The sequence below is a fragment of the Bos grunniens genome, chromosome 21 (assembly GCF_055505025.1).
Source record: "Bos grunniens cultivar Pamir isolate PY7600 chromosome 21, Bosgru_T2T1.0, whole genome shotgun sequence".
Taxonomy (NCBI): domain Eukaryota; kingdom Metazoa; phylum Chordata; class Mammalia; order Artiodactyla; family Bovidae; genus Bos; species Bos grunniens.
Window position 1 is genome coordinate 38,655,717 of NC_141185.1, and position 18,497 is coordinate 38,674,213.

An 18,497-nucleotide genomic window follows, 5' to 3' on the forward strand; every position below is an offset into this window, starting at 1 on the left:
ATTAGGGAGAAAAACAGAGGTGCTTGACTTCACTTACAAAACTCAAATTGAGCCTAAAAAGCCTTATGAAGGAAATTCCTCTGGTCTGTGACCTTTACTAACCCCAAATCAAGAAGACCTGATGAACTTGTGAGAAGTTCTAACCACTTAACAAAATTTGAACAGAAATGAATACTAGTAAGAGAAAACTAACTTTTGTATTGCATACAAAAAAAGGTGACTAAGTACATTAACAAAGGACTGAGCTGTGAAATTTGAAGAAGTCCCTAACATACAGGAAGAGCAGTCTGGGGCCCAGACTGCCACAGTCTAGAGTCCCAGCCAAAGAGTTGGGAGCTGAACTGTCATTTGGTCTTTAACTATAAATTGCTCCATCCTAAGGATCCTGTACCCCCTTTAGACACAAGATCTACTTTCTTATTATTTCAAGTTACCCTCTGGTCCCTGGCCACCAAGGATGTAGTAACAGACAGCATTATTTCAGAAATATTGTATTCCTGAGTTGTAACATGTAAACTTTTTGGATATTTTGTGGAGACATTTGTAGAGTTTAAATAAAAAGTTTTGATAAAAATTCACTTATGTCACTGAGAAACTTTTAAGTATTTAATTAGCTCAGCTAAAGTGGGTGCTTCATTTGTCCACTGGCTACAACAGGGAAAAATAATTCCTTGAGTATGTTATCTTTTTTTTCTAAGAGACATTTGATAAATTAGAAATAGCACCAGCTTTGGAGTGAAACCAATCTGGGTTCCAGTTTTACCTCTGCCAGTTACTAGCTAAGAGAACTGGGACAAGTGCCTTAATCTTCTTGCATCTGTTTCCTCATTTGTAATCATTTTCACCTCATAGCATGGGGATCAACTGAAGTGATAATGTATGTGAGAATTCTTTGTTAACCTTAAAAGTGAAAGTGAAAGTCACTAAGTCTGTCTGACTCTTTGTGACCCCGTAGCTGCCAGGCTCCTTTGTCCATGGAATTCTCCAGGCCAGAATACTAGAGTGAGCAGCCATTCCTTCTGCAGGGGATCGTCCCAACCCAGGGATCGAACCCAGGTCTCCCACATTGCAGGCGGATTTACCATCTGAGCCACCAGGGAAGCTTGTAAACCTTAAAGTGTTTTATAAATGTTAGGTGACAGTTTTTAAAATGGCAGTCTTGCCTGGTTTAAGACAGTGTTATCAATTTGATGTGAGATATTTCTGTGTACACACTTTGACACTGAGTTAGTTTGGGTTCTTTTGCTTTACTGACAAAGTAGAGATGAATGAAAGAAGGTGTAAGTACCCTGTAAAGTCAGAGTATCTTTCTTTGGAGCAGAAAACTCTCCCATAGGGTAGTTACAATGTACATATAGATGTTCTGTCCCCAAAGAGTTGCTATTATTCCCTATCACAGTGGACCTCGTTGACAGTGTGTTACTTGGCATGTTGTCAGGTAATGCATTGTACACATACTCAGTGTATGTTGATTGGCAGGGAGAGAGGAAGGAAGGAATCAAACATAGTGTTTGAGATAAGAAAGGAAACGGTATTTGATTATTTGGGACAGTGCTTTCCATAACTGTTAATTCATATTGTTCACCTTAAATGTACTTGGTAGCATTTGTTTTCTTCCTTTTTTGTTTTATTGTTGTTGTTTTCTGTTTTTCGTTAGGCTTCAACATGCGTGACACTGAGGTCCCTTGATGGTAACTTAGATTAAATGCCTGTTCCCCAAAGCTGCCTTTGTCATTGTGGCAAAGGGCATGTTCTGGTGCTTATCTATGCCTCTCGTGTAGAGAACAGAAGAGGTTTTTCCCACAGTTCCTAAAAAGACCTAACCAAGCATTAGTGCACGTGCTTTGGAAAGGGGCCATGGAACCCTGAGAGTCCAGATCAGTGCTTCTCTGATGGCCACCAGCTGCCGAAGTGCCAGGACCGAGAGTTTGTTTCTTCATCTCATCTTAGGCTAATAGATTTGTGTTTTCAACCAGGTACTGCCTACTGAGTGAGGCCAGCTTAAAAGGCTGTGGGCATCTAGCACTGACTCTAAGATTCCCCTGTCCTTAGCACAGCTCAAGATCATGACTGTACTTTCTAACCTAGCCTCCCTTCTTAGGGCGAACAGATTAAGGCTGAGAGTATTATGCTGCTTACTTGGAGACAGGAAAAAGAAATATCACAATTTTGTTACATTTAAATGTAGGCTCAAAGCACACTGGTGGGCATCAGTCAGTGATTTAATTCAAAAAGTATTCCTTTTCATATTCCTTCTAACAGCTTTCTGGCCTTGGGACTTGCATAGTTGCTGGGTACTCCCTTTACTCTCAACTTGCCTGCATCCTCCCCTTCTATCCCTCTTGAGCTCCCAGCCCTCAACATCCTGAGCTTTTTGCCACCACCTTATTAGCATATCTTATTTTCTGCCTCCTGTGGCATTCCATGGCTCTTACCTAGAGCAACTGTTGTTGGTTTTGTTTTAACTATCCTTCATTAGTTCATTTTTCTCAGTGATAAACAGAAGAGGCTTTGAGAAAGTTCAGTCACTGTTTAGTAATATTTATCATGTGGATCATCTCAACAGTTACCATGTGGGCCCCCTATGACTGCACACCCAATGTTTCACTCCCGCTGCAGCCCAGAGCTCTGTAAGTGGATAAAGGAACTCCCTGCTCCTCTTTCCTCATCGTTTTGCCCATCTCCCTTTTTACTCCACATAGTGCCTCAGCAGTTGTCCTGTAATTATTGCTAGGTAACTCCCTCTGAGTGAATATTTTGCTTTCAGCAGATTTTTTTTAGTGTGAAACTGAGGATTCTACCCACTTCTGAAAACTGTAATTTTTGAAATCTTTCTGAATCTTCACTGTGTTGCTTTTCTTTTTTAGAACCAGAGAAGGCTCATAAACCTGCTTGAATCCTTTTCAAATTATTATTGATTAGGTCCTATTTGTTTATTTTTGTTTTTATTTGCATTGCTCTTAAGACATGGATCCAAAAAGATACTTCTGCAATATATGTCAGAGTGTTCTGCCTGTGTTTTCCTCTAGGAGTTTTATATTATCCAGTCTTACATTTAAGCCTTTAATCCAATTTAAGTTTATTTTTGTGTATGGTGTTAAGAGAATGTTCTAATTTCATTATTTTACATGGAGCTGTCCAGTTTTCCCAGTACCAGTTATTGGAGAGACTGTCTTTTCTTCCTTGGATATTCTCGTAGACTAATTGATCTTAAGCGCACGGGTTTGTCTCTGGGCTTTCTGTCCTGTTCTGTTGATCTATGTTTCTGTCTCTGTGCCACTACCACACTGTTTTGATTAGTGTGAAACTACAAAGTTTCGTAGTATCGTCTGAAGTCAAGGAGCCTGATCCCTCCAGCTCTGTTTTTCTTTCTCAAGATTGCTTTGACTATTCAGAGCCTTTTGTGTTTCCATACAAATTTAAAATTTTTTCTTCTAGTTCTGTGAAAAATGCCATTGGTAATTTGATAGGGATTGCATTGAATCTGTATTTTGCCTTGAGTACTATAGTCATTTTAACAATATTTATTCTTCCAATCTAAGAACATGGTATATCTTTCCATTTGTTTCTGTCATCTTCAGATTCTTTCATCTGCATCTTACAGTTGTCTGGGCCTTTGCTTTTTTTGCTAGGTTTATTCCTAGATATTTTATTCTTTTTGATGCACTGATAAATGAAATTTTTTAAAAACTCTTCTTTCTGATCTTTCATTGTTAGTATATAGAAATACAACAGATTTTTAAATATTAATTTTTTATTCTGAAACTTTACCAAATTCATTGATAAGTTCTAGTAGTTTTCTGGTAGCATCTTTAGGATTTTCTACGTATCATATCATGTCATATGCAGACACTGACAATTTTATTTTTCTATTCCAGTGTGGATTTTTATATTTCTTTTTCCTCTCTGATTGCTGTGGCTAGGACTTCCAAAACTATGTTGAATAAAAGTAGTGAGAGTGAGCCTCCTTGTCTTGTCTGATCTTAGAGGAAATGCTTTCAGCTTTTCACCATCCAGTGTGATGTTAGCTGTGTGTTTGTCATGTACAATGGAATAGTCAGTTCAGTTCAGTCGCTCAGTCATATCCAAATCTTTGCGACTCCATGGACTGCAACACGCCAGGCTTGCCTGTCCATCACCAACTCCTGGAGCCTACTTAAACTCATGTCCATTGTGTCGGTGATGCTATCCAACCATCTCATCCTCTGTCATCCCCTTCTCCTCCACCCTCAGTCTTTCCCAGCATCAGGGTCTTTTCCAATGAGTCGGTTCTTCGCATCAGGTGGCCAAAGTGTTGGTGTTTCAGCTTCAGCAGAATTTCATGGCTTGCTCCTTGGAAGGAAAGTTATGACCAACCTAGACAGCGTATTCAAAAGCAGAGACATTGCTTTACCAACAAAGGTCTGTCTAGTCAAAGCTATGGTTTTTCCAGTAGTCATGTATGGATGTGAGAGTTGGACTATAAAGAAAGCTGTGCACTGAAGAATTGACGCTTTTGAACTGTAATGTTGGAGAAGACTCTTGAGAGTCCCTTGGACTGTAAGGAGATCCAACCAGTCCCTCCTAAAGGAAATCAGTCCTGAATATTCATTGGAAGGACTGATGCCGAAGCTGAAACTCCAATACTTTGGCCACCTGATATGAAGAACTGACTCATTGGAAAAGACCCTGATGCTGGGAAAGATTAAAGACAGAAGGAGAAGGGGACAAGGATGAGATGGTTGGATGGCATCACCAACACGATGGACATGAGTTTGAGTAGGCTCCAGGAATTGGTGATGGACCTGGAAGCCTGGTGTGCTGCAGTTCATGGGGTCACAGAGTCAGACACGACTGAGCAACTGAACTGAACTGAATATTCCATAAAAAAGAATGCAATAATGCCATTTGCAGCAACATGGATGAACTTAAAGATTATCCTATTAAGTGAAGTAAGCCAGACAAAGACAGGTATCATGTTATATCACTTATATGTGAAGTCCAAAAAAAAATAGCATTGAAACATGTATAATATCATATATGAAACAAGTCGCCAGTCCAGGTTCCATGCACGATACTGGTTGCTTGGGGCTGGTGCACTGGGACGACCCAGAGGGATGGTACAAGGAGGGAGGAGGGTTCAGGATGGGGAACACGTGTATACCTGTGGCAGATTCATGTTGATATATGGCAAAACCAATACAATATTGTAAAGTTAAACAACAAAATAAAATATTTTTTAAAAAAAGATACAAATGCACTTATTTACAAAACAGAAATAGGCCCACAGACACAGAAAACAGACAGTTCCCAAAGGGGAAAAGAGTAGGGGAGGGATAAATTAATTAGGAGATTGGGATTAGCAGGTACACACTAGTTTATATGAAATATATATATCCATCAGGGACCTACTGTATAGCACAGGGAACTATACTCAGTATTTCATTATAACCTATAAGGGAAAAGAATCTGAAAAAGAAGGTATATAGAGAGAATTATAGAGATACAGATATATAAATAAAACTACATCACTGTACTGCACACCTGAAACTAACACGACATTGTTACATTTAAATCACACACACACACGTTATTAAAAGGAATTGGCCAGGATGTGGTATTCTTAAGTCAACCTTTTTAACAAATGTGCTCCAATAAAATTGTTTTCGGTGCCAAGAAAGATCACCCTGAAACAAGACAATTTTCATTTCATGTTGTATCTACTTTCGGAATGACTCATGTTATTCTTCTTCCTAATTTTAATTGGAGAAAATAACAAAATAATGAATGACATATTCTAAGCTTTTCTTTGGTTTAGGCTAATAACAGTTGTTTAGCATAGCTTTTTTAAAAACAGAAGTATAGTTTATTTACAGTGTTGTGTTAATTTCTGCTGTATAGCAAAGTGATTCTGTTATATATATATGGACTTTCTTTTATTTTATTATCTGTATATTATTTTTCATTATGGTTTAATCACAAGATATTGACTGTAGTTCCCTGTGCTATTAGGACTCTGTCATTTATCCATTCTGTATATACTAGTTTGTCCCTTAACATAGCCCTTAATATTTGAAAATAAATGGCAGTTTGTCATTTTCTTTGGGCATAAAGAATGCCCCATATTATGTGAATAAGAAGATGGATCTGTTGTGACTAAGGTTGTGGCCTAAACTTTGTGTTGTGTTTTTGTAGTCTATTTACATAGCGGCAGTGAATAGAAGTTAGAGTTGACACTTACAGCATTCCACATCCCCAGGCCCAAATATTGTTGTTTGGTCACTAAGTCGTGTCCAACTCTTTGTGACCCCATGGGCTGCAGCACACCAGTCTTCCCTGTCCTTCACTATCTCCTTGAGCTTGCTCAAACTCTTGCCCATTGAGTCAGTGATGCCATCCAATCGTCTCATCCTCTGCTGCCCTCTTCTTCTGCCTTCAGTCTTTCCCAGCATCAGAGTCTTTTTGAATGAGTCGGCTCTTCACATCAGGTGGCCAAAGTACTGGAGCTTCAGCTTCAGCATCAGACTCTTTTCAGACAGCAGTAAATGTTCATATTTCATAAAGAAGCCAGCAGATTTTTGGGGCCACCAAAAATCATCACTGGGCTGTCTTTCCTAAGTTGGCTTTTACTTGCTTGGAATTCTTAGTCCTTGACAGATAGTCACAAACAATAAAGGGGCCAAATAGTTAAGTTATTCTACTTAACTCTTCTAGTCTTCAGGCTACTCTAGGTTGTCCTGCTGCGGAACCAAATAGTCCCTCTTTCTTCTCCATCAACCTTGCTTCTCTTCCTCCATTGTCCCTCTGGACAGAATTTGTATATGGAAATAGTCTTATCAGCATGAAGCATTGCATGGTATAATGAAGAATAGACAGACTCTGGAGTCAGATCTGAGCCTAAGTCTCTGCTTTTTACTTCGTAGCTATGGTATCATGGGCCAAATTGTTATAACAGAGCCTTAATTAAATGGTAATACTACTGTGCAGGGTAGGACTTGTTGGCTGCTAAAAGTACATGTGTTCATTAAGTGCCCTGCACAAAGAAAGCACTTAGTTAATATCAATGGATTGGATTTCTTTTCTTTCTCTTTTATTTTTGCGGGTGTTATTGTTTTGACTACACGTTACCCTACTTAATTACTGAGCTTTAAATCCCTGTGTCTGTGTCACTTTGGGTTCTAAGAATCTATGGTCTATTAATTTTACTTGGTCATTTGTTTTTTCCACCCTCAGTCCAGACTTCGTCCTGGTTAATTTTGGCCCAGCCTGTCAAGATTCTTTCTGGATCCTGATTTGGCTGCTTACTTAGTTTTTTTTTCTTTAACACTGTGTCACATCTGAAGTTGATGTGTAAAAGATAAGTATCTTTATCTAAATCATTGAAGAAATATCAAACAGGTTAGAGAATAGTCCAGTTTAGCCCTGTATTAATGTTCCCAGGTATTCTACTTGTGTTATCTTTTACTCAAAGGGACTCTAATTCCTTGGGATCAGAGACCATAGTAAATGCATTATTTGTCAATCATATGATGTCTTAATAAGTATCATTTCCATATATGAATGAATGAATTTTCTGAGACATGGAAGTAAAGCAGTAAAATAACACACTATATCAAATACATATTTTAGTCTGTGGACTTAAAATATGATTACATCTCAGTCCTAGATGATTAAGGGCCTGATTTAGACCAGTCTGTTAGCTAGACTTAAGGCAGTATTTTTGTATTCCATCTTTCAGTTTCTGTGAATCTTTTGTCTGTAACTGCTTTACTTAGAAGGTCAAAGGGAATGCTGGAACTGTATTCTTGGGTTTGTCCTTATCACAGTTTTAAAATCAGAGCACCCCCATTTTAATCTATGGTGAAAAATAAATTCTTCCTACTACTATGGCCTTTATAAAGTATACCCATCTATTCATGTCAAACAAATTAAGTTCTCTTTTTTCTTATTTAGAGTATATACATTTATCTATCCATAAATCAGTCTCAGGTAAAACAGTAATCACTGAATACAGTAAAAGTAAATAAATTTAGAATGATGGCCATACTGCATTTACTTGACTCTTTGAAGCTGGTGAGGAAACAGAACTTAACACTTATTGAGCGCACCCTCAATGCCAGTCACAGTGCCCGAGGCTTAGCATGGTTCCCTTGTTTACCCCTCACCGTCACCAGCAGCCAGATACATGGCCGTTGCTAGCATGATGATTGCGAGCAGTCGTGTTTGGGACATGACTACAACCTGAGAGAGAGCCATTATACTGTTTCTCAGAGAGTGTGTATTCTTTCCAGATGACAGAATGTTCAGAATTACTCTCCCAGGATTATTGAGGTTTAATCCCTAGAAGCTTCTGTTCCTTTCTCTTGGTCTTGTGATACTCACAGGGTGGCAACTGATGTAGTTCATTTATAGTGGAAAAGGGGTATTCTGGTGGATGCCAGAAGCAGGTAAATGACGTTGGGCTTCCGATTCTGATACCCAGGGAAACTGTTCTCTAGGGATTCCCTTTTTGGGATCAGTTGTATGGACATAGGAATGGGATTGCCACATCTAGGAGCCATTAGAAATAGACCTTTTCCTTAGGGAACTTATAGTAATGGAAAATGAAATGGGTTAAACTCTAAGTATCACTAATACTAGCCTGCCTGTGTTACCTTTGAGGAACAGCCAGCCTGGTGATATACATAAGCCCTTCATAAAAGGAATGCTTTGCTACATATCTGATGTCTGCAAACTTGGTTTCCTCCGATGCGTGGCTTCATGTGCCTGGCCTACAGCTTGCTGCTTACTCCCGTCTCTTGCTTGACTGCCTTGTCTGTTCTCTTTGGAGCTCATCTACTGTTGGGTCTTTGCTTTTCTCTTTGGTTTGCAACACAGTCTAAACCCTGTTAATTCTGTCTTCACTATTAGTTTCCTTCCATGTTACCATTTATCTCTTTTCTTGGCTTGTCATATGTACCTCAACTCCGTTGCTGTTTGTTGTGCCCTTCCTTTTTCTGGGTGTTATGATATTACATGTTCTAGGCTTTATACCTGTGCCTCTTCTAAGCAGCTGTATTTTATGCCATGGGATGTTTCCCTCAATGACCACAGCTGGTTAAACCAAGACTGAACATTTGACTCAAAAGCAGCCAACCTTACAGTCTTAAAACTCAGCCCAAAAAGTTAAACTGGGCCAGTCAAGATTGTCTCTCAGGAGTTTGCAGTTGGAAAACCATAAAACTCCAACCATTGTGTGTGTGTGTGTGTGTCTTGTGTTTAAATTTGAAAAATCATGCAGAGTAACTTCTGGGATGGTCATTACAGGGCTGTGTTCACTCCAAGTTTAGCAGGACTAATGGAGGCCAGTTGTGGGAGGAAGGAGGAGACCAGAGCTTCATGAGAGATGAGGGGCTGGAAATGAGAGGAGGCCCCATCCACAGAGCTGGCATTGTTCCTGCCCTCCTGAAGTCTGGTAGCTCATTTTCTCCTGGATTCACGTGAACGTTCCCAACAGCCTTACAGTAAATGCCTCTTTTTACTTGAAATATTTTAAGCGAATTTCTGTCCCTTCTAACCTAGATTCTGATACTTTAAATACAAATATTAAAAGATTTTTTAAACTCCAGATTGAATTGAAAATATTGGACTATATAATAGAGCCTTCCTTGCAACCTCATAGCAGTTTTTCTACAATCTTCCATATCAAGAAAGAATGAATAAATGCCCAAAGTTTAAAGTAGAAATAAAGAGAGAAAGCACATTCTACATGTTCTCTAGGGTATCATTCTTTATGAACATTAAATGTTTCTACAAGCTCAGACTGACTGAACTTTCCTTTTTTCTCCTAACCTTCATTTGGAGGACGTGTATAGAGAATTAAATACACTAAACGTCCTGTACCTGGATGCTAATGTAACGTACTCTAGAGTGCAGATCTTACTTTCAGGATCAAAGATTAGACAACATATTGCTTAATAAAATACCTGAATTCTATAAGAACAAGTAACAATACTACTCTTGTTCTTTATAGTCCTCAAATGTTAACTTTCTTGGTGTCCCTTGGGTCACACAGAGTGGTTTCCTCATTATTAACCTTATAATTAGGATTTAGTTTGAATCCCAGTAACATTGTCTTACTTTCATAAAAACTAAAAAATATACTTCTTAGCCTCTGTTTTCTCTGACTTGACCATAATGGACCATAGTCCAACTTTTTAATATGGAATAAGTTTGTTCATGATGAACTTAATCATTTCACTGGCTGTCTTCTGAAATTAGAACCAGTTGGTTTCATGCATTGGAAAAGGAAATGGCAACCCCTTCCAGTGTTCTTGCCTGGAAAATCCCGGGGATGGGGGAGCCCAGTGGGCTGCCGTCTATGGAGTTGCATAGAGTCGGACACTACTGAAGCGACTTAGCAGCAGCCTATTTTGAAGTTGAGATTAAGATGTTTAGAAGGTGAGAAGATTGCAAGAGCAGTTACTGCCACCAGCTCCCCACTCAAATCCTGATAGCCTGATGCAGCTCAGAATGTTAATCCTATACTACAAAATAAAGCTTTATGATATTTTTAAGAACTGAGTAATTTGCCTTTGTTTTAAGACTCAGTAGTGCAGTTTCAACTGCTAGGCGAAAGATAAAACATTTGTAAGAAAACAAATGATTATAGTACTCAAAAGAAGAAAGGAAAGCATTGACTTATTTCAGTCTAAGCTTTTTTGAAATTGCAGTTTTGTTCTTCTCAAGGAAAGCACACAGTATCTCCATATTACTAAACATCTATCCCAAAGCATGACATAGTCATACACCTGATGCAGGTTTCAGAGCCCTGTCTCGTCCTGTTCTTACCTCTGTCTTTCCCAATAAGAAATGCAAAACTTCATTCTAGGTGGGGTGGTTGTATTACCAGAATTACACTGGTACTTTCCGGATTCATGTTTTCTGATAAAGTTTGCAATTTTAAACTTTTTTCTTAGCCACTCTACATTAAGGCATTTTCTTTCCATGTAGAAAGTTCTCAAGTAATAGTTCATTGGTTGAACACTTTTGCTTACCTGTTTACTTAAAATATTTAACTTGGACTATCACTATTAGATCACTTCCTGGGATGTTACTAACAACTTATTTGAGGCTCTAACTTTCTTGCTCTTTCCTTTTACACTAATGCCTTCTCCAGGGAATCATTTTTATCAAGCCTAGCTATTGATTCAGAGATCAAGTTGTTGCCTTACTGAAAATCAAAATTCATATAAATGTTTCTCAGCATTGACATTTGAGTTAATGTAAATACAAATCTCTCTCCATTTTTCAAATTTATGCATTCCAGCAGAAATGATTGTAAAGCTAATTTCTGTTAAGTGAATCCTATTTTCTTATTAATTTCCTTCATAAAATCAGCAGTGTATTTCTGTAAGGAAAATGTCAATGACCTAAACAATTGATGTAGAATTTGTGGCCAAGTCCTCTGGGGTTCTAGACAGTATAATACAGCAGTCTTGCTGAAAACACTCTGTAGCACTTTCAGAATTGTGAACTATGTAGGTCTTTGCTAACTCTGTAACCTCTTTTGTCTTGTCACCTTCTGAGACTTGGATTGTTGAGAAACACCTAAATAGGATGAAGATTACAATGTCATATTTTGCAAATATATACACAGTCTAACACATAATGTATTTTAGGCTAAAATTTACTTCTGTGTTCAACCATACACTTTTGCTCATTTCATGTGCTAGCAAGATAATGCTCAAACTCATTCAAGCTAGGCTTCAACAGTACGTGAACTGAGAACTTCCAGATGTACAAGCTGGATTTAGAAAAGGCAGAGGAACCAGAGATCAAATTGCCAACCTCCATTGGTTCATAGAAAAAGCAAGGTAATTCCAAAAAACCATCTACCTCTGCTTCATTGACTCTGCTAACGCCTTTGACTATGTAGATCACTACAAACTGTGGAAAATTCTTAAAAGAGATGGGAATACCAGACTACCTTACCTGTCTCCAGAGAAACCTGTATGCAGATCAAGAAGCAACAGTTAGAACCGGACATGGAACAACGGACTGGTTCCAAATAGAGAAAGGAGTATGACAAGGCTGTGTATTGTCACCCTGCTTATTTAACTTCTATACAAAGTACATCATTTGAAGTGCTGGGCTGAATGACTTGCAAGCTGAAATCAAGATTGCTGGGAGAAGTATCAACAACCTCAGATATGCAGAGGATACTACTCTAATGGCATAAAGTGAAGAGGAACAAAAGAGCCTCTTGATGAAAGTGAAAGAGGTGAGTGAAAAAGCTGGCTTAAAATTCAGCATTCAAAAAGCAAATATCATGGCATCTGGTTCCATCACTTCATGGCAAATAGATGGGGAAAGTGAAAACAGTGACATATTTTATTCTTTTGGACTCTGAAATCACTATGGATGGTAACTGCAGCCGGGAAATTAAAAGATGCTTGCTGCTTGGAAGAAAAGCTATGACACACCTAGATAGTGTTGTAAAAAGTAGAGACATCACTTTGCTGACAAAGATCCATATAGTCAAAGATATGGTTTTTCCAGTAGTCGTGTATGGATGTGAGAGTTGGACTGTAAAAAAGGCAGAGTGCTGAAGAATTGATGCTTTTGGACTGTGATGTTGGAGAAGACTCTTGAGAATTCCTTGGACATCGAGGAAATCAAACCAGTAAATCCTAAAAGAAATCAACCTTGAATATTAATTGGAAGGACTAATACAAAGAAAGACAATGCCGAAGAATGCTCAAACTACCGCACAATTGCACTCATCTCACACGCTAGTAAAGTAATGCTCAAAATTCTCCAAGCCAGGCTTCAGCAATACGTGAACCATGAACTTCCAGATGTTCAAGCTGGTTTTAGAAAAGGCAGAGGAACTAGAGATCAAATTGCCAACATCCGCTGGATCATGGAAAAAGCAAGAGAGTTCCAGAAAAACATCTATTTCTGCTTTATTGACTATGCCAAAGCCTTTGACTGTGTGGATCACAATAAACTGTGGGAAATTCTGGAAGAGATGGGAATACCAGACCACCTGACCTGCCTCTTGAGAAACCTATATGCAGGTCAGGAAGCAACAGTTAGAACTGCACATGGAACAACAGACTGGTTCCAAATAGGAAAAGGAGTATGTCAAGGCTGTATATTGTCACCCTGCTTATTTAACTTCTGTGCAGAGTACATCATGAGAAATTCTGGGCTGGAAGAAGCACAAGCTAGAATCAAGATTGCTGGGAGAAAGATCAATAACCTCAGATATGCTGATGACACCACCCTTATGGCAGAAAGTGAAGAGGAACTCAAAAGCCTCTTGATGAAAGTGAAAGAGGAGAGTGAAAAAGTTGGCTTAAAGCTCAACATTCAGAAAAGGAAGATCATGGCATCTGATCCCACCACTTCATGGGAAATAGATGGAGAAACAGTGGAAACAGTGTCAGACTTTATTTTTGGGGGGCTCCAAAATCACTGCAGATGGTGACTGCAGCCATGAAATTAAAAGACGCTTATTCTTGGAAGGAAAGTTATGACCAACCTAGATAGCATATTCAAAAGCAGAGACATTACTTTGCCAACAAAGGTCCGTCTAGTCAAGGCTATGGTTTTTCCAGTGGTCATGTATGGATGTGAGAGTTGGACTGTGAAGAAGGCTGAACACTGAAGAATTGATGCTTTTGACCTGTGGTGTTGGAGAAGACTCTTGAGAATCCCTTGGACTGCAAGGAGATCCAACCAGTCCATTCTGAAGGAGATCAACCCTGGGATTTCTTTGGAAGGAATGATGCTGAAGCTGAAACTCCAGTACTTTGGCCACCTCATGCAAAGAGTTGACTCATTGGAAAAGACTGTGATGCTGGGAGGGATGGGGGCAGGAGGAGAAGGGGGACGACAGAGGATGAGATGGCTGGATGGCATCACCAACTCGATGGACGTGAGTCTCAGTGAACTCCAGGAGTTGGTGATGGACAGGGTGGTCTGGTGTGCTGCGATTCATGGGGTCACAAAGAATCGGACACGACTGATAGCAACTGAACTGAATGCTGAAGCTGAAACTCCAATACTTTGGCCACCTGATTCAAAGAGCGAATCATTGGAAGAGACCCTGATGCTGGGAAAGATTGAGGGCAAGAGGAGAAGGGGGCGGCTAAGAATGAGATGGTTAGATGGCATCATCAACTCAATGGACATGAGTTTGAGCAAGTTCCAGAAGATGGTGAAGGACAAGGAAGCCTGGTGTGCTGCAGTCCATGGAGTTGCAAAGAGGCAGACACTACTTAGCGACTGAACAACAATAAACATATTCACTTTCTCATTTGATTAGTTCTAGGACTCAAGCCAGGATCTGTATTTAGAATTAGAGACAAGGGACTATAATGCACTAATGAATTAAACTCAGCTGGGATTTAGAATCAGAGCATTAGAGTTCAAATACCAGCTTTGCCAGTGTTTAATGTCAGACCTGCCTTTAAGACCTCATTGTGCTGTAGGATTTTTCATCTGGGGAATGGGGAAAAGCTTTCTGCCTTGCAGGGTTGTGAAGGTGAAATGTAATGTATATGGAAGGGCTTTGTGAGTTGTCACACTCTGGCCTGGGACACTAATGGCACTGGGTCACACACCCCATGCTGTGTGACATTCCTTGACCCATTAAATACCTCTGCCCCCAGTCATTGTGACAACCAAATGTGTTATTACACATTTCCTCACGCACCTGGGGGATTGGTACCATTGGTTGTGTGCTGAGCAGTAGAGTTGTGGAAATAACACTGTGTCCATAACCATCAGCAGGCTCATTCATTAAAAAGTGAGCTAAACAGGGAAAAGGTAATTTGATGCTAAGTGTAACTGTACAAGAATGCGCCAAGTGCAGAGACAGTGAAAGGATGGTGTCATTAACAGCCAGAGGAAGACAGAGTCTTTCCTATAGGTTTTAAAAGATAGATTCAGAGTTTGTCAAATTAACAACTCTTCCTCAGCAGAGAGCACAGCATGTGCAAGAACATGGAGACCTGAAATAACCTGGCACACTTTGGAAGGTGTAAACATTTTGATATTATTAGGACACTGTCAGTACAGTATAAAAAATAATTAAGTTCGAGTGCATTGGACAAAATGACTCATTCAGGGAAAAGTGAAAGATATTATTTATTCCTTATTGTTTTCACATTTTGAAGAAAGTTTATATCTTTTTCATTCCTCATCTTTGTATTATTGTCTCATCTTTCTATTACGTTAATTTAAGCCCTCATTGCTTATGCTGTTTTACCCAAAGAGGAATTCACTCATTTAATATATACTTTTATTGCCATGTGGTTAGCACTTTGTTTAGTATTGTGGTTAAAGGATGAGTGAGAGATAGAGAAAACCTTTACAAAGAAGTTGTAATGAGTCCCTGCAAAACACTTGGCATTGTCAGAAATATAAGAGTAATAAAGCTATTTATATTAATAAATATATTACATTTATTTAACAGAGTCTTTGACACATGTTCATCAATTTATCACATTATATAAATGAAGAAACTAAGGCTTAAAAACATTGAATGATTTATCGTCTCTTATCACATCGGCAGCTAGAACTGAGCATTCTATTCTGGTATTCTCCCTTTACTATCTTATTGCCTACGTGGTAACACCCAAGAGAGAGGTTTTTAGTCTGGTTAAGAGCCAAAGGGGGACAAGAAGAATGATCTAACAGAAGTTCAGAAAGATGAACCAAAACCACTTGTAACTATTTGTATGTATGAGACAAAATATTCAGAGAAGATCTAGCAGTGAAGTCTACAGAAGCAGTACAACATCTCTGTGTTACCTTCAATACCCTTTTCATGATTTAAATCAGGTGGTAAATACAGAGTAAATTCATCATAAGACTTATTTCCCATCAATACCAGATATAGATATAGAGGTGGAAACCACATACCACCTTATGTGTCTGCTACATTACAGCCTCTCATTAAGTGTTAATCAAATGTTATTTGCTGGTGTGGGTGAAGTTTAGGATACAATCCATTGTTAACAAACAATTCCTTATTTCTAGGCAGGATTATTGTAATTCTAAATAGCTATTTTTAGATCAAGATTTACTAAAAGTAAATAACTTTCCTCAAGATAATGAAAGTTTAAAAAGCTATTTTGAAAGCTGATTAGCTGTGTGTGTGTGTGTGTGTGTGTGTGTGTGTGTTGTGTGCTCAGCCGTGTCCAACTCTTTGTGACCCTATGGACTGTAGCCCATGAGGCTCCTCTGTCCATGGGATTTTCCCAGCAAGAATACTGGAGTGGGTTACCATAGTGATTGATAAATACTGTTCTCCATTTGACATATTGAGGCATTTTGTTTGTCTCAAAAGGCAGCACAGAAATGGTTACAGATGACAGCTGTTATACCACTAATAAGATTAAAGTAAAGAAATTAGTTGTGTCGACTTTAATCTGCTGTTTAACACTGCACGCCACCTGGGGTCTTCTCCAGAGCCTACATGTTTAATTGTGACTTTAAAATTATATAACCAGATCCTACTTAAGAACATATCTAAAGACTAGCTAATCATAGCTGTCTTTTTATTAGACAAGACAGAGTTTAACACTAGACTTCAAATTAATGTTTTAATTTTATGTTCATCCTAATTTTTAAATGTATTATTCTAATCTTTGCAACAAAACACCATCTCAGTGGGAGGTTAATTTTAGGAAACGCAAGAAGTCTAATTAGGTTGTACTTAAAATATATGTGATTTCTCATTTAAAATTAGAGTGTGTCTCTGTGGAATAATTAAACTGCTTATTCTAATTATACCAAATTCACCAGCTAAACAAGAATCTTTGAAATAACTCATCTAGTTGAAGATTTCTTTCTCCTGCTCTGAGGCATCATTATACTTAGGAAAATCCCTGAATTAAAAAATTACTTTTAGTGTTTTTAAACTGTTACATTGTAGAATATGATATGCAGTGTAGTAATCATTTATAATTGTTACATTGAGTTTTGATGCAAACTGAGGTGTAGAAGGCACATAATTTACATCTGCGGAGCAAAGACTGGCTGGTCGGCAGCACTATCAGCATCCCTTCTCTACCCCAGTCTTGAGCTGTCTTTTATTTCCAGTTCCTGGATGTTGGCTCCTCGGCTATCCACACCCACCCTAAGTGTTGTAGCGTCAGAAAGGAGGAAGTCAGAGGTGGAGAAGGCTGTGTGAATTTATGCTAACCATCACAGTGCCAGTGGGGAAAAGTTTTCTTCTTTACCTGCAGCTCACACTGATTCAAATGTCCACTGCAAAAATACCCCAAAATTCTGTCACAAATCCACCTTCTCTGTGGTCACAAAAATATTAAAACTGAATCATCTGTTTATTGTTAAATTTTCTGCATCATTCTTCTGTCCCCAGATTTCTTGCCAAAAAAAACATTTTCTTCTTTTTTTAAAGTTTTATTTATTTTAGTTTCTGACGCTGGGTCTCTGATGCTGGCAGGCCTTCTCTTGTTGTGAAGCACAGGCTCTAGGGCAGGCAGGCTTCCGTAGTTGCTCTTCCCAGGCTCTAGAGCACAGGCTTAGTAGTTGTGACCCACAGGCGTAGTTGTTCCACAGCAGTTGGCATCTTCCTGGACCAGGAATCAAACCCATGTCTTCTGCATTGGCAGGCTGACTCTACCACTGAGCTACCAGGGAAGCCTGGAGAAGGCATTCTCTTATTAACCAAGACCTGCTTATCTAATTGTACTAGTTCAGTATTTGAATTTTGTTATTCTCTGTGTCAAAGAGAGGAAAGAGAGCCGTTGTATAGAAGAGTTTGAAGGAAAAATGCTTTTGAGTCCTGAAATATCAGTACAAAATTACGAGACACTTTTAGCTAGGGGATGGGGCTCCCACCCCTAGTCATTCTAATGATTGTTTAAAAGTAGAAAATGTGGCTAATAATGTATTGGTATGTTCCGCAGTTATTTCTTGTATGTTCTGCTTGAAACAAGGAAGACGGTTGTCCCTTCATGTAGACATCCCTGTGCCCAGCCAGCTTGGTGCTGTATGCTATGAGGACTCCACAAAGGATGAATCAAGGACCTGAACTAGAAGTCACTCAAGAGTAGTTGTATAATAGAGTTTTCAGTGCTTTGACACTAGTCTGTTTTTAGCCTTCAGAACTGGCACATGCAGCTTTCATGTGGGCCAGGCCTTCAGGGCCAGGCCTACATCACAGGCCCCATTGCGTGAGCAGCCACTTGCTTGGTGGGTGCAGTTCAGTTCAGTTCAGTCGCTCAATCGTGTCTGACTCTTTGCAACCCCATGAATCACAGTACGCCAGGCCTCCCTGTCCATCACCAACTCCTGGAGTTTACCCAAACTCACGTCCATCGAGTCTGTGATGCCATCCAGCCATCTCATCCTCTGTCGTCCCCTTCTCCTCGTGCCCCCAATCCCTCCCAGCATCAGGGTCTTTTCCAATGAGTCAGCTCTTTGCAAGCTTGTTAGAATTCTAGCTGCAGTTGCCTCTCCCTAGTTTCAGATAATTCTTTTTGATAGTATCTAAA

At 39.2% G+C, this 18,497-nt stretch overlaps 1 protein-coding gene across 11 annotated transcripts in view; it reads left to right on the forward strand.

The window, feature by feature from the left end:
* Window positions 1-18,497, forward strand: part of SCAPER (S-phase cyclin A associated protein in the ER) — a 419,038-nt gene that overhangs the window by 263,483 nt on the left and 137,058 nt on the right. The gene's annotated exons all lie outside the window — the stretch shown is intronic.